The 13,959-nt window shown below is 38.4% G+C and overlaps 1 long non-coding RNA gene across 1 annotated transcript in view; it reads right to left on the bottom strand.

The window, feature by feature from the left end:
- Window positions 1-285: 285 nt before the first annotated feature.
- LOC123797211 (uncharacterized) overlaps window positions 286-13,959 on the bottom strand; it is a 49,763-nt gene continuing 36,089 nt past the window's right edge. The window contains exons 8-10 of the long non-coding RNA XR_015723286.1: window positions 11,809-11,922; window positions 8,101-8,245; window positions 286-713 (exon numbers count right to left, since the gene is read on the bottom strand). This is a non-coding gene — a long non-coding RNA (uncharacterized LOC123797211). The remainder of the gene's footprint in view (window positions 714-8,100; window positions 8,246-11,808; window positions 11,923-13,959) is intronic.

The raw sequence follows: 13,959 nt of genomic DNA, 5'->3' as shown, positions 1-13,959 counted from the left end.
TCCAGAGGTAGTTCCATTAACTGTCACAATTTCCAACTGATGCGCATAAACAGTGTTTCAACAATTCCAACAGTTATAACGTCCTTGGAAAATACATGTTCCGTTGGTGATAAAGTTATAGATCAATACCTAATATTGTTATAGTTCATTGCCTCTATTCATAATTGAGATAAGTACTAAATTTTGGTTAGAATATAGTGAAGAGAAAGATATAAGTCCTTAAGCCCTCTAAATTAACTCCAGGGTAGGAAGCCCTGGAATAGGTAGAATTTAGAAGATGGCTATCAGGTCAATCTTACAACTGTGAGGTAGCTCATACAAACACACATACACACACAACAGAAGAGACATCTTTGTGGTGCATTCCATCAGGTCAAATGCCATGACCAGTGACTTGGCTCTCAGGAAGCCCCAAGGTCATCTTTCGGGGTCCCGTTCATCTTACAGCCCTTGGAAACAAGGTCAGACACTAGACGGATGCCCTGAACATCCTTGAAAATTAAAAGTAAAGAGTTTTGGGGGACATTTACATCTAAAATCCCCCCAAATTTGGAATATGAAGCTGAGTGGTAGAAAAATCACTTGCCACCACAGTGTGAACTATGCAGTTTGCAAGCTGTTACTTGCGATTGGCACTTCTGGGGCTGGTGTGAGGCGTGTTGCTCTTCATCTCCAGAACTGTTTCTGACCTGCTTTCTCCCTGACCACCCCACCTGGAAAAAAGGAGGAAAAAACTTTGAATGTGCTCTGTTTTCCTAAGTACTTTTAATTAAAATATTTTGAAGAATAATGTGCTTTCATAAAAATTGTAATGGCACTTGTCTTTAGAGCTCACATTTTATGTCAGCGAGCAATTATGACCCAGATTGAACAAAGTTTGGGCCTGACTCATTTTTCTATTAATATAGTAATAATCCCTCATGAATATTCATAATTCCTCCATTCCTCCTATTTTTACATATTTTCCTTAGATGAAATAACCTAAAATTTCTACTTTATCATGGAGGAAATAAGCATAATTTCAAACGGGTAATGTAAATTTTTACCAAACTTGGGTTGTTAGTTTTCTTCATTGATTTTTGCGTAAACATATTTAATTCTCAAATGAAACTCAAGTCAAATGAGTCCCAATTCTTGAAGACTACCTAACACATCAAGTTCTTTCTCCCCACTCCCATATTAACTCTCTTCCTTGAATAAAAGAAGTATTTATTCGATACTTAGTTACTAGAATGTTCTAAACTTCAGTTTATTCATTCAACAAATATTTACTAGATGCTCTTTTCTGATAGGCAGTGAACTAGACCTGGGAATGCAATGATAAATAAGACATGTTCTTATCCCTGAGAGTTTCATAGTTAGGAAAACAGATAAACCTAGCCAGACTGGGGGTGTAACAGAGGCAGGTACTGAATGCTATGGAAGTGCTGAGGAACTCACCATTAATCTGCTTAAGGGTTTGAGGTAAGACTTCAAAGAGATAATGATTTTTGGATTGGGTTCTGAAGGATGAGTAGGAGTTTTCCAGGTGGAGAAGCCTAGAAGAAGACACTCCAGCTTTGGGATATAGAATGTTCATAAAAGAAAATTCTGCTAAAAATTTTAAAAGCAAACCTAAATATATTAATCCAAAAATTGAATGATAAGGATACATACAAAACACACAAAAACAATTACTTCTAGGAAGGGGAGGAAAAAATGGGGAAAGAGATTTCAAGTTTAGCTATAATGCCTCTTCTATATAAAAAATAAATTTGATGTTAGTCATTAGCAAATTATGGCTCATAGGTACAAAGGTATTTATTATATTGGTCTCCATACTTTTCCATATTTCTAAAAAATTGTCAAAATTAAAAATAAACAAATAATGAAAAAATACTTAGGACATTGATTTTATTTACTCTAAAACGGAGAAGGTTAAGGTAGCTAAAAAATTCAGGTAGAAGAAAGACAGAGATAATCTTTTATCCATTCCTTATAAGGAAATGTTCCCCAACTCATAAATTGCAGATTTACTAGGACATCCTCAAATTTTACTTGGTCCACCTCCAAACCAATTGCCAGTACAGTGCCTTCCCTCTGTAAACCCCCTGCCCCTGCACCTCCAACTTGCACCTGAATCAAGAATGTTGAAAATAAAATGTATACAAGTAGGTACCAACATAAGAACAACAACATCTCAGGGAGGTGAAGTATATTAAATTACTAATGATGTGGTGATTAAGTCAGATTTGTCAAATTACACAGACAAAATTACAGAACAAGACCAAAATGAAAACAGCTTCATTTCAATGGATTATCTGATTCAAATTCTTTCTGGGGTCCTTTTAGGCCATTCTTTCAGTCAAAGGCAGGCCAATACCACTCTCCACCACCTCTAACTTATTGTGCTATGGAAAACGATTATGACTCACATACCTGGTGATGCTTCATGTACCTTGGATTGATCTTCTATATTTTTATCATGCAAATAAAAGTTCACCATGACAATGAGTTGAGCATAATGAATATTCTCATAATGTGTCCTCCAGGAGGTAGTTTGGCTATATATAATTATAGTTCCTCAAATTTCAGTCACTTCCTAACTTTTATTGTCACTCTCCCAGTATTGGGACAATTCCCAAACTCATTTCTGATGAAATTTTCTCTGACTAGACCCATTAGGTATGTCTTCCATGAATGCATTTATTAGAACACCTATAAAACAATGGTCATATTTCAAAACCAATTTCAAATCAATATGAATTTGGTATAATCCTATAAACATTTTTGGAACACATAATTTCATGGAACGTTCTACTGGGGAAGGAATACAAAGAGAAATAACTTCTGTCTTCATGTTATGTATGAGGAAACCAACATGTAAATAAATACTCAGGAGATTTTGTAATGAGCACTATACTGTTATTGGGGTTTACACACAGCATAGTGACAGCACTGAGGAAAGGGGATTAATTTGGTTTTGCAAGGTGTCTTTACAGAGGAAGCGAGTTTTGGGCTAGATATTGAAGGATGAGTCAGCCACATGCAAAATATGGTAAAGGCATGAAGAGAAGAAAGGCTAGATCTTGAGGACAAACAGTTGGCAAAGTGACATGATCAAATATGTGTTTTACAAACACGGTAGTGTTTAGACCACCAGTCTTTGTCCTGCAGATTTGCCCAGGAGGGAGACTATGATAGCCTTCAGTGTCAAATGAGAGTGCCAGAGAAGAGAGAAGAAATATGAGGAAAGAGGAAGTGTGAGGTATCATGGTATAAAATAAGACAATGAGAGAAAAAAAAAGAAGAAAGCTGAGGAAGAACAGATTTGGTGCAGATACTAAAGAAGTTGTAAACGTGCTGAACCTGAATCTGTTTAGCAGTGCTTGAGAGCAAGACTGTGGTGTGGCTTGACTCTGCCATGTACTAGCCAGGATTCCCTCGGTCAGTACCTGTGGTCCTGGCTTTAGCCCTTTCTCTGGCTACTATAGCCCGTTTTGCCTGCAGCCTAGAAGTGGCAGAGAATTAAGAGCCCCTGGGAGCAGTCCTCAACCAAAGACTGGCAGGAATTGGTAGATCTAGTCTCTAGCTCCCTTTCTCCTTGGATGGCGTAACTCTAAGGTATGTGTTTACCTTTTCAACCAGATTAAGCTCTACTTGCCCAGACTGGGCACCCAGGATAATACATCCTTTATTGTCTGCCTTCCCTGCCCTGTCTTACTTCCCCATCCCCGAACGGGTATTTCCCAGGATCACCTCTCAAAAAAATGAAATAAGAGGCAGGAAAGACAGGGGTGCCTGGATGGCTCAGTCAGTTAAGCGTCTGCCTTTGGCTCAGGTCATGATCCCCGAATCCTGGGATCGAGCCACATGTCGGGCCCCCTGCTCAGCAGGGGAGCTTGCTTCTCCCCCTCCTTCTGCCCCTGCTCGTGTGCTCTCTTTCTCGTTCACTCTGTCCCCCAAATAAATAAATAAAATCTTTAAAAAAAAGGCAGGAAAGACAAAAAGGAAACTTGTTAAGTCCTAGAAAAGATGAAACAGAAGAATCCAACCACAGATCTCTTAAAGCAGAGGTTTTAAACTTTGGCTGCACATTAAAATCACCTGAGATGAAAAACAAACCATTCTTTTTTATGGCTGAGTAATATTCCACTGTGTGTGTGTGTGTGTGTGTGTGTGTGTGTGTGTGTGTGTGTGTGTGTGTAATTGGTGGCTGCCAAAGGAACAGAATGGGGATGGACCAAATGGGTGAAGGGGATTAAGAGGTACACTAATTGGTGGCTGCCAAAGGAACAGAATGGGGATGGACCAAATGGGTGAAGGGGATTAAGAGGTACAAACTTCGAATTATAAAATAAGTTAGTCACGGGGATGAAAACTACCATATAAGGAATATAGTCAACCATACTGTAATACACTTTCCCCATCATGTATGTATGTGTGTGTGTATATATATATATACCACTTCTTCTTTATCCATTCATCTACTGATAGATACTTAGGATGTTTCCATACCTTGACTATTATAAATAATGCTATAATAAACACAGGAATGTGTATATCTTTTTGAATTAGTGTTTTTGTTCTTGGGTAAATACTTAGAAGTGGAATTACTGTATCGTATGCTACTTCTATTTTTCGTTTTTTGGGGAACCTCCATGCTGTCTTCCATTGTAGCTGCACCAATTTACATTCTCACCAAGAGTGCACAAGAGTTCCCTTTTCTCCACATCCTCACCAACACCTGTTGTTTCTTGTGTTGTTGATTTTAGCCACTCTGACAGGTGTGAGGTGATATTTCATTGTCATTTTTATTTGCATTTCCCTGATGATTAGTGAAGTTGAACATCTTTTTATGTGTCTGTTGGCCATCTGGATATCTTTGGAAAAATGTCTGTTCAGCTCCTCTGCCCATGTTTCAATCAGATTCTTTGGTTTTTTTTGGTGTTGAGTTGTATGAGTTCTTTATACATTTTGAATGTTAACCCTTTATCAGATACATTGTTTGCAAATATTTTCTCCCATTTAGTAGATTGTCTTGTTTTGTTGATGGTTTCCTTTGCTGTGCCAAAGCTTTTTAGTTTGAAGTAGTACCAATTGTTTATTTTTGTTTTTACTTCTCTTGCCTGAGGAGACAGATGCAGAATACTATTGCTAAGGTTGACGTCCAAGAGATAACTGCCTACGCTTTCTTTTCGGAATTTTATGGTTTCAGGTCCTGCATTTAGGTCTTTAATGTATTTTGAGTTTACTTTTGTGTATGATGTAAGAAAGTAATCCACTTTTATGCTTTAGTGTGTACCTGTCAAGTTTTCCCAGCACCATTTCTTGAGGGTGATCTTTTTCCCATTGTATATTCTTGTCTCCTTTGTCTGAGATTGGCTGACCATATAAGCATGTGTTTATTTCTGGGCTCTCTATTCTGTTCCATTGATCTGTGTGTCTGTTTTTATGCCAGTACCATCCTGCTTTGATTACTACAGCTTTGTAGTATGTCCTGAAATTGGGGGTTGTGGTACTTCCAGCTTTGCCATTTGCCACAATATGAATGAAGCTAGGGAACATTATGCTAAGTGAAATAAGCCAGACAGAGAAAGACAAACACCATAGGATTTCACTTACATGTGGAATCTAAAAAGCAAAACAAACAACAACAACAAAAATGAGAGAACCAGACCCATAAATACAGAGAACTAATTGGTGGCTGCCAAAGGAATGGAAGGGGGATGGACCAAATGGGTGAAGGGGATTAAGAGGTACAAACTTCCAGTTATAAAATAAGTAAGTCACGGGGATGAAAATTACCATATAAGGAATATAGTCAATCATACTGTAATACACTTAACTGTGGTGAGCATTTCATAATGTATATAATTGTTGAATCACTATGTTGTATACCTGAAACTAGTTGAATATTATATGTCAACTATACTTCAATAAAAAATTAAAAAAAAAACAGTACTCAGGTCCCATGCAGAAATCCTGATTTAAGTGGTCTGGCTGGGGTTTGGGGCCTCAGATATTTTATAGAAATTTCCCACATGATTCAAAGATGCAGTGGGTGGAGAACCACCACCTTGAAGGGACAAAGACATTGTTTAAAAAGTAACAGGGACATGGGGCGCCTGGGTGGCACAGTGGTTAAGCGTCTGCCTTTGGCTCAGGGCGTGATCCGGCGTTATGGGATCGAGCCCCACATCAGGCTCCTCTGCTATGAGCCTGCTTCTTCCTCTCCCACTCCCCCTGCTTGTGTTCCCTCTCTCGCTGGCTGTCTCTATCTCTGTCAAATAAATAAAAAAATAAAATCTTAAAAAAAAAAGTAACAGGGACACTAATTGTAAATATACATAGTGTGTCTCCTGACTCTTCTGCCCCTCCAACCTCTACTTTGTGCTGCTCTGATATTTGGTATCACTGTGATCAGGGGAATAGGTAGAAATGCATACTTGTAAGAGTGAGTGACTGAAAATAAATGGAAAAGGAGGGAAAAATGAAAGGAGAGCTAGCTGAGTATTGAATAAAGATCTGCATTGTTCTTGAAGGCTTTGGAATTAGACTGGATTTTTCTTTTAAGTGTGCAACCGTACTGAGGAGAGCCTCAGGGTGGTCTAGATTTTTTCAGGTTCGAAACAATTTTTTTATGAGCATTTGATTGACAAGATCTGTAAGAGGAAGGAACAAAACAAATGTGCCTAAGAGAGAACATATGGCTGGGTCTGGGAATTCCTTTTACCTCACTGGGGACAAATCCGATAGACTAGGTGACACTTATTCATAATCTCTACCGTCCTGATTTGAAGTGGAAGATAATTTCCCATTTGATCTCAGACAAGCTTTTAAGGAAAATAATGACACTGCTCCATGTTTGCTGGGAACTGGGTTGGCAGAGAGACTCAGTATGGGAATAGATTGAGGATCAAGTCCAAGAATCATCACTGAGTGAGCCAAGGGTTCTTTCTTCAATGAATGGGATGGAAATAAACACTGCAATAAATGCAAGTCCCCCAAACGTCATCTTCTCAAGGAGGAGTACAAAAATTAGTGGTACAGACAACCTATTAGCAACCCCTAAAAGAAATCTTCAGCAAACTTAAAACAGGAAGACAAATTAAGTTTAGTTTCATTCTTCAGCTATTCTTCATTTATATCATTAAATTGCCATTTTTAAAGATAACTGGTGTTGAATGACTCTATGGTGCAATAGGAAGAGCTGGACTTTGAAGTCTAACACACCTGGACATAAATCCCAGGTTACTAGGTGTGTGTTCTGATGTCTACATCATTGAGTTATTGCCAGGATTAAATGAGATAAAGAAATACAGAGCATGTAGCTGGTGCATAGCTTTTGCTCAATAAAATTAACCAGCAGTTCCAGCGGTAGCAATAGTAATAATGTTCATATTAATTTGTAACCTTTCTCAACCTCGCTTTCTTCATCTGTAAAGTGAGAAAAATAAGACCCACCTTTTAAGGGTTTTGAGAATAAATTTGCAAATCAACTAACTTACTTAAAATACCTAGGCCTTGGGGCACCTGGGTGGCTCAGTCCCTTAAGCGGCTGGCTTCGGCTCAGGTCATGAATGATCTCCCGGTCCTGGGATCGAGCCCCGAGTCGGTCTCCCCGAGTCGGTCTCCCTGCTCAGTGGGAAGGATGCTTCTCCTTCTCCCTCTGCCCTTCCCCCCGCTTGTGCTCTGGCTCGCTCTCGCTCGCTCTCTCAAATAAATAAAAATCAATCAATAAATAAAAATACCCAGGCCAGTGTCTGGCTCAAAGTAGATATTAAATTAATGTAGTAATTATTGTTATTGGTGTGCTGTTATTTGCCTGGGACCTTGTGATGTTCCCTTACTGATCCCTGCCCCTCTACTCCCTGGACATGTCCTCAAACTCTGCAGGTCAGCAGTTTGACCAATGGACCACAGTTCTTTTTCTACTCAGGTGCGTGTGACATGCATTTGGAAATGTATATCCTCCTCATAATAGAGCAGATAGAAACGTTGGTTTGGTCTGTTCCTCACTCTAAGTCGTCTGTCCCTGATTCCTTTGGCACTCTTCCCCTCACTGGCACTGTGTCACCAACCCCGTTTAAGTAACCACTTAAACCTAAGCATTTTTACCTGAGGAAAGGAAACAGGATTATTGCTGAAGACAAAGTCCTCAGGGCCATCACAGTAGGAGACTTGCGGAGCCTTTTGCTTGGGCGGTGGCAGGAACAGCCCAAGGAGCAGGGACAACGGGGAAGGAAGAACCCAACTCCTGGTCCTGCAAAACACAGAATAAGCCAAGTGGTATCAGGTGGCTGGTGAAACATGAAGACTGCTTCTTCTTTTGTAGCTTATTTATAAACCCGAGGTAATCTCCATCTTGTTGAAGGGGACCTTGAATCTTTGTAATAGAACCAATCCCAGCTTTGATTAAACACCTTTACTGTGAATTTGTAAAGCACCTGAATTTACAAAATGTGCAGAGAAATCTGGCTCATGATGATGAACCCAATCAAGCACAGAAGAAACAATCATTTCCTATTCCCCTCAGGTTGCTAAGGTCGCTATCTTTTTCATTTATCTTAAATTTCTTTTGGCTTTAATGTTAATTGTTTCAAACAAGCAATGAATACAGAATAAACATGGCCTAACTTTTTTTAATTAACTGTGAAATCCTATAGGACTAACACTCCCATTTTTCATTTCCTGTCTTCTGTCCCAATTAAGCACAATTATGAAATGATATACAGCTTGATTCAATCAGCTCCCTTTAAAAATACATGTATTTATCTTCTTTTCTGGATAGTGAATGAAAAGATGTTCATTGTGACGGAAATGTAGAAATGCCACAAAGGCAAAAGAGGAAGGAAAAATCACTCATTGCCCCACCAGAGAAATACTATTAACATGTTGGTGAAGATCGCTCCTGTACTTTTATATGTTTTATAATATTTGTATTTTTACAAATATTTATAATATTTGTGTGTTTTATTTAATCAGGATGATAATGTACATATTGCTTTTATGATCACATTTTAAAATCATTCAATGTCTTTCTCAACATGATTTTTAATGACTGTACAGTTTTCTGTCAAATGGTTACTTTAGATATCCAGTCTCTAATTGTTGACCATTTGGGTTCTTTCGAGGTATTTTTGCTATTTTAACACTTTGGGGAACATTCCTGTACATACATTTGGGCACAACTATGATTATTTCTCTAGGGTAACTTCCTAAAGGGAAAGTTTCTGTACAAATGGCATGTTTATCTTAAAAGGTATTTTTTTATCTATCACAACTACAACTAAATGACTATTCTTGTAATTATTTTTCAAATGACTGACTTCCGAAGTAGTCAGTAAGTTCTAACATTTTGGCTTCCAGTCTCTATCTCCCTCAGTGTCTTTCATGTCTGCGAGAAGTGTAAAAATCTTTCGTCGTGAACATGTGTCTATGTTTTTAGTTTGGGAAACATGGTGACCATAATAACCGCATGCCATGAAAGTAAAGTGCTCAGTAAAGTCCCATATATTGGCACACCTCACACATAGTAGCTCAAAAACTTCTTCCCGAATAAATGAATGAATGAATGAATGGTTTTCTGGTAAGGATTATATCATTTTGCACTCCCAACAATAAGGAGAGGAACTTACATCTTATAACTTCAGTCAGCCAACTTTTAGGCAAAAATTCTATATATTCCATATATGCTCAACTATTTAAGAAAATAAATTTGAATTGCTTAAGCGATAAAGCTATCTAAAAGAATCGCTCAGTCTCAGCAGAGTAAAAAGCATGTGATGTTAATTAACCTACTTCATATGTGTCATTCTAGAACAGCACTGACCAACAGAAATATGATGTAAGCCACTTGTATAATTTTAAATTTTCTGGTAGCCACATTAAAAACAAATAAAAAGAACTGAGTGGAATTCATTTTAATAATATATTTTATTTAATCCCATATGTCTTAAATATTATCACTTCAACACGTAATAAATATAGAAAGTATTAAAATTTTATATTCTCTTTCATACTGAGTCTTCAAAATCAGTGTGTTTTACACTTAGAGCACACCGCAATTCAGACACTGAATTTTCATCAGAAATTCTTGACCTGTGTTTAGATTTCATAACATTTACAGTTGTTCCAACTCAAGGTGTTCCAAATACTCACAACACAAGTTGTTCCAAATATACTACAAAGTTTTGCAATAACTGAATCAAGTATCAGTTTTTAAATTTTAATTCAAATAAAACAAAATTCAATTCCTCAGTGGCACCAGTCATATTTCAAATGCTCAGTAGACATGCATGGCTAGTGGCTGCTGTATTGGACAACATTGCAGAGGCCAGCCCTTTAAATGAGTATGGGCTGTCAGCATTTAACAAATTATCCCATAAATTAGATATTATTACCCTGTTTTCAGATAAGGACATGGAGACTCTGAGAAGTTATCATTAGTATAGGATCACACAGCTAGGAATTAGTTTAGCCTCAAATCTAGGCATTTAGACCCCAAAGGCTGAATCCTTTCCCCAGTCCCACCAGCAAAATGGAAAATCTGTGTTAGGTGTGCAAATATCTAGGACTTTCCAAGACACTTTGCTTTCATGGCATATGGTTATGGCTACCATGTTGCCCAAATTAAAAACATAGACACGTGGTTTTGACAAAAGATTTTTGCACTTCTTTCAGGTGTGAAAGACAGTGAGAGAGACACAGTATGGAAACCAAAACGTTGGAATTTGAGGACATTTCAATAGTTTGTGGCAGTGGTTTCCAACTTCTTTTAAACAGCAGAACCCTTCTATCCCTGAGATCTTAGATGGAACCCCAATATATAAAATCAACAAAAGTGAAGCTGCTCTATGAAATCATAGGGAGGGACTCCTAGAGACTGAAAGACCACTCCACACTCCCCTCTGTCACACTCTCCCCTCACCATAGCAGCCCATGAGGTAACACTCCAGAAGCGTATGACCCCATGAAATGGCATTTTAAAACAACTTTCAGAAAGGACTTCTGCTTTCAGAAAGATAGAGTAGTTGTACTTTGCCCTATTTCACCCACTAAGTACACCTGAATACTCCTGGACATTATATATCAAACAAATATAAGGAGACTCAGAAAGGTAGAGAAAAGAAGGTAGACAAACTAGAGACCTTGAGTCCTGAAAAACAACATGGTGGTGAGTTCCTGGTTTTGGCTTTTTGTTTTTGCCTCAAATATCCCAGTCTGGGTACTGGAGAAGCTGGCTAACTAGAATTCCAATGGGCACGGACCAAAAGAAGCCCCAAGAAAAGCCTGCCTTCCCTAGCCAAAGGATCACAAAAGGGACGAACTAGAAAGAGAAAGCTTTTAGACAATAACCATCTACCCCAGCATACACCAGAGAAAATACTGTAGCCCCCACGCCCATCTCCATCAACAAAGGCTGACTGGGAAATCCGTACTTCTGTACTTGCCAGGCTGTAAACAAGCATCATAAGTCCCCCACCAAGGTGTTTTCAGAGAAGGCCAAATGAGGAGCACAGACTTTCTTCTCCACTGGGCAGTAACAAGGCTCACCAACCTCCTGGTGTCAGTGGAGACCACATAGGGAAGCTAGACTTCCACTCCTACCTGTCAGTAATGAGGCACACCTTCCCTTCCCCCCTGGAGTGGTGTCAAAGGGGGCCTAGTGGAAAGTCAAGATTTTTACAACCACCCAGTGGTAATGAGGCCTCCCACTCATGATATAAGTGGAAGCCATTTGGAGAGCTGTAAAGAGGCACCCTGTTCCTCCCAGCCAGGATGGTATTGGCAGAGGCCCAGTAGGAAATGAACCTGAATTCTCACCTTAACCTAGCAGTAGTGCAGAGCTCTCCTCATCCAGGTGTGAATGGAGGCCAATGAAGAACCTGGATTTCTACCTCCACCTATCAGTAACAAGGCAGCACCCCTCTCTTCTCCCTGCCAAAGTGATGTCAAAAGAGACCAGCTAAAACAGAAACTTCAAATAAGATCCACCATCTCATTACATAATACCAAACATGTCCAAGTTTCAACAGAAAATCACTTGTCACACCAAAAACCAGAAAATCTCAACTTGAAAAAGACAATCAACAGATACCATTACTGAAATGGCAGAGATGTTAGAATTATCTGACATGCTTCAATGAGCAATTATGAACATGCTTGAAAAAAATGAAAAATTAGAAAGTGTCAGCAAAGTAATAGAAGACACAAAGATGCATCAAATGGGAATTTTAGAAGTAAAAATACAATAACCAACATTCAAAATTCACTGGATGAGTTCAACAGCAGAATGTAAAGAATATACAAGAGAATTGGTGAACTGGAAGACAGAATGATAAAAATTACCCAATCTAGGGGCACCTGGGTAGTTCAGTTGGTTGAGTGCCCAACTCTTGATTTCTGCTCAGGTCATGATCTCAGGGTCGTGGGATGGAGCCCCGCCTCGGACTCTGCAGTCAGCACCAAGTCTGCTTGTCCCTCTCCTTCTGCTCCTCCCCCTCACTCTCGCTCTCTTTCTCAAATAAATTCTTTTTTAAAAAAATTACCCAATCTGAACAATAGAGAGAAATTATACTTTAAAAAATAAATGATAGAACCTCAAGGACCTGTGGGACTATAACAAATCTAACACTCAAATCATCAGAGTCCAAAATGGGGGTGGGAGAAAGGTCAGGCTTAGGAAGTATTTGAAGAAATCATGGCTAAAACTTTTCTAAATTTGGCAAGAGATACGAACAGATTCAAGAAGCTGAGTAAACCCCAGGTGGGATCAATCTAAGGCATTTCACACAAAGACACATTATAGTCAAACTTCTGAAAATAAAAGACAAAGGAAAAATCTGGCAAATAGCAAGACAGAAATGGCACATTACCTACAGGGGTAAAACAATTCGAATGACGTAAATTTCTTATAAGGAACTGAGGAGGTCAAAAGATTTCTTAAGTGCTAAAGAATAAAAGAACCACCAATCCAGAATTCTACATCCAGTGAAAATAACCTTCAGGAATAAAAGAGGAAATAAAGACATTCTCAGATCCAGGAAAAATAAGGGACTCTGTCACTAGCAGACCCATGCTAAAATAACAGCTAAAGAAAATTCTCTGAGCACAAAGGAAATAATAAAAGGAAATCTTGGAACATCAGGGAAGAAGGACAAATAATGGAAGGAATAAAAATATGGGTAAATACAATAGACCTTCCTTCTCTTCTTGAGTTTTCCACATTACATGTGACAAAAATTATAATACTGTCTGATTACAGTCTGACTACATACTGTCTCAGTGTATGTAGAGAAAATATTTAAGACAATTATATTATAAATGGGAGAGGGTAAAGGGAGTTAAGGGGAAGTAAGATTTCTACACTTCACACGGACTGGTAACACGTTGATACTAGCAAACCATGATAAATTATGTATATGTAATATACATTTTATATACCATTTTCAACGTTTTTCAGAGGGATACACTATGAAACACAGTAAATCAAACACGAATCACAGAAACATAAATAAAATGGAATTCTAAAGAATGTCCAAGTAACCCACAAGAAAGCAGGAAAAAACAAAACAGAGTAAACAGAAAAAAAAAGGAGTGAGAAAACCAACTTCTCTCGAGGATGTAGAGTAACTGGATCTCTCTTTCACTGCTGGGAAGAATGTAAAATGGTACAGCCTTGCTAGAAAATAGTTTCACAGTTTCTGAAAAAACTAAACATATACTTCCCTTATGACCCAGCAATCTCACTCCTGGGCATTTATCATAGAGAAACAGAAACCTAGAGTGATACAAAAACCTGTACATAATTTTTCATCAGCAGCTTTATTTGTAATAGCCAAAAACCAGAAACAACTAAAATATTCTCAACAGGTGAATGGTTAAAGTGTGCTGCATTCATACCATGGAATACGACTCAGCAATAAAAGAGGAACAAACTCTTAATATACACAATTTGGATGGATCTCAAGGGCA

This window comes from Ursus americanus, chromosome X, assembly GCF_024610735.1.
Source record: "Ursus americanus isolate L20-20 chromosome X, mUrsAme1.1.p, whole genome shotgun sequence".
NCBI classification, from domain to species: Eukaryota; Metazoa; Chordata; class Mammalia; order Carnivora; family Ursidae; genus Ursus; species Ursus americanus.
This window is presented reverse-complemented; position numbering and strand designations above follow the sequence as displayed.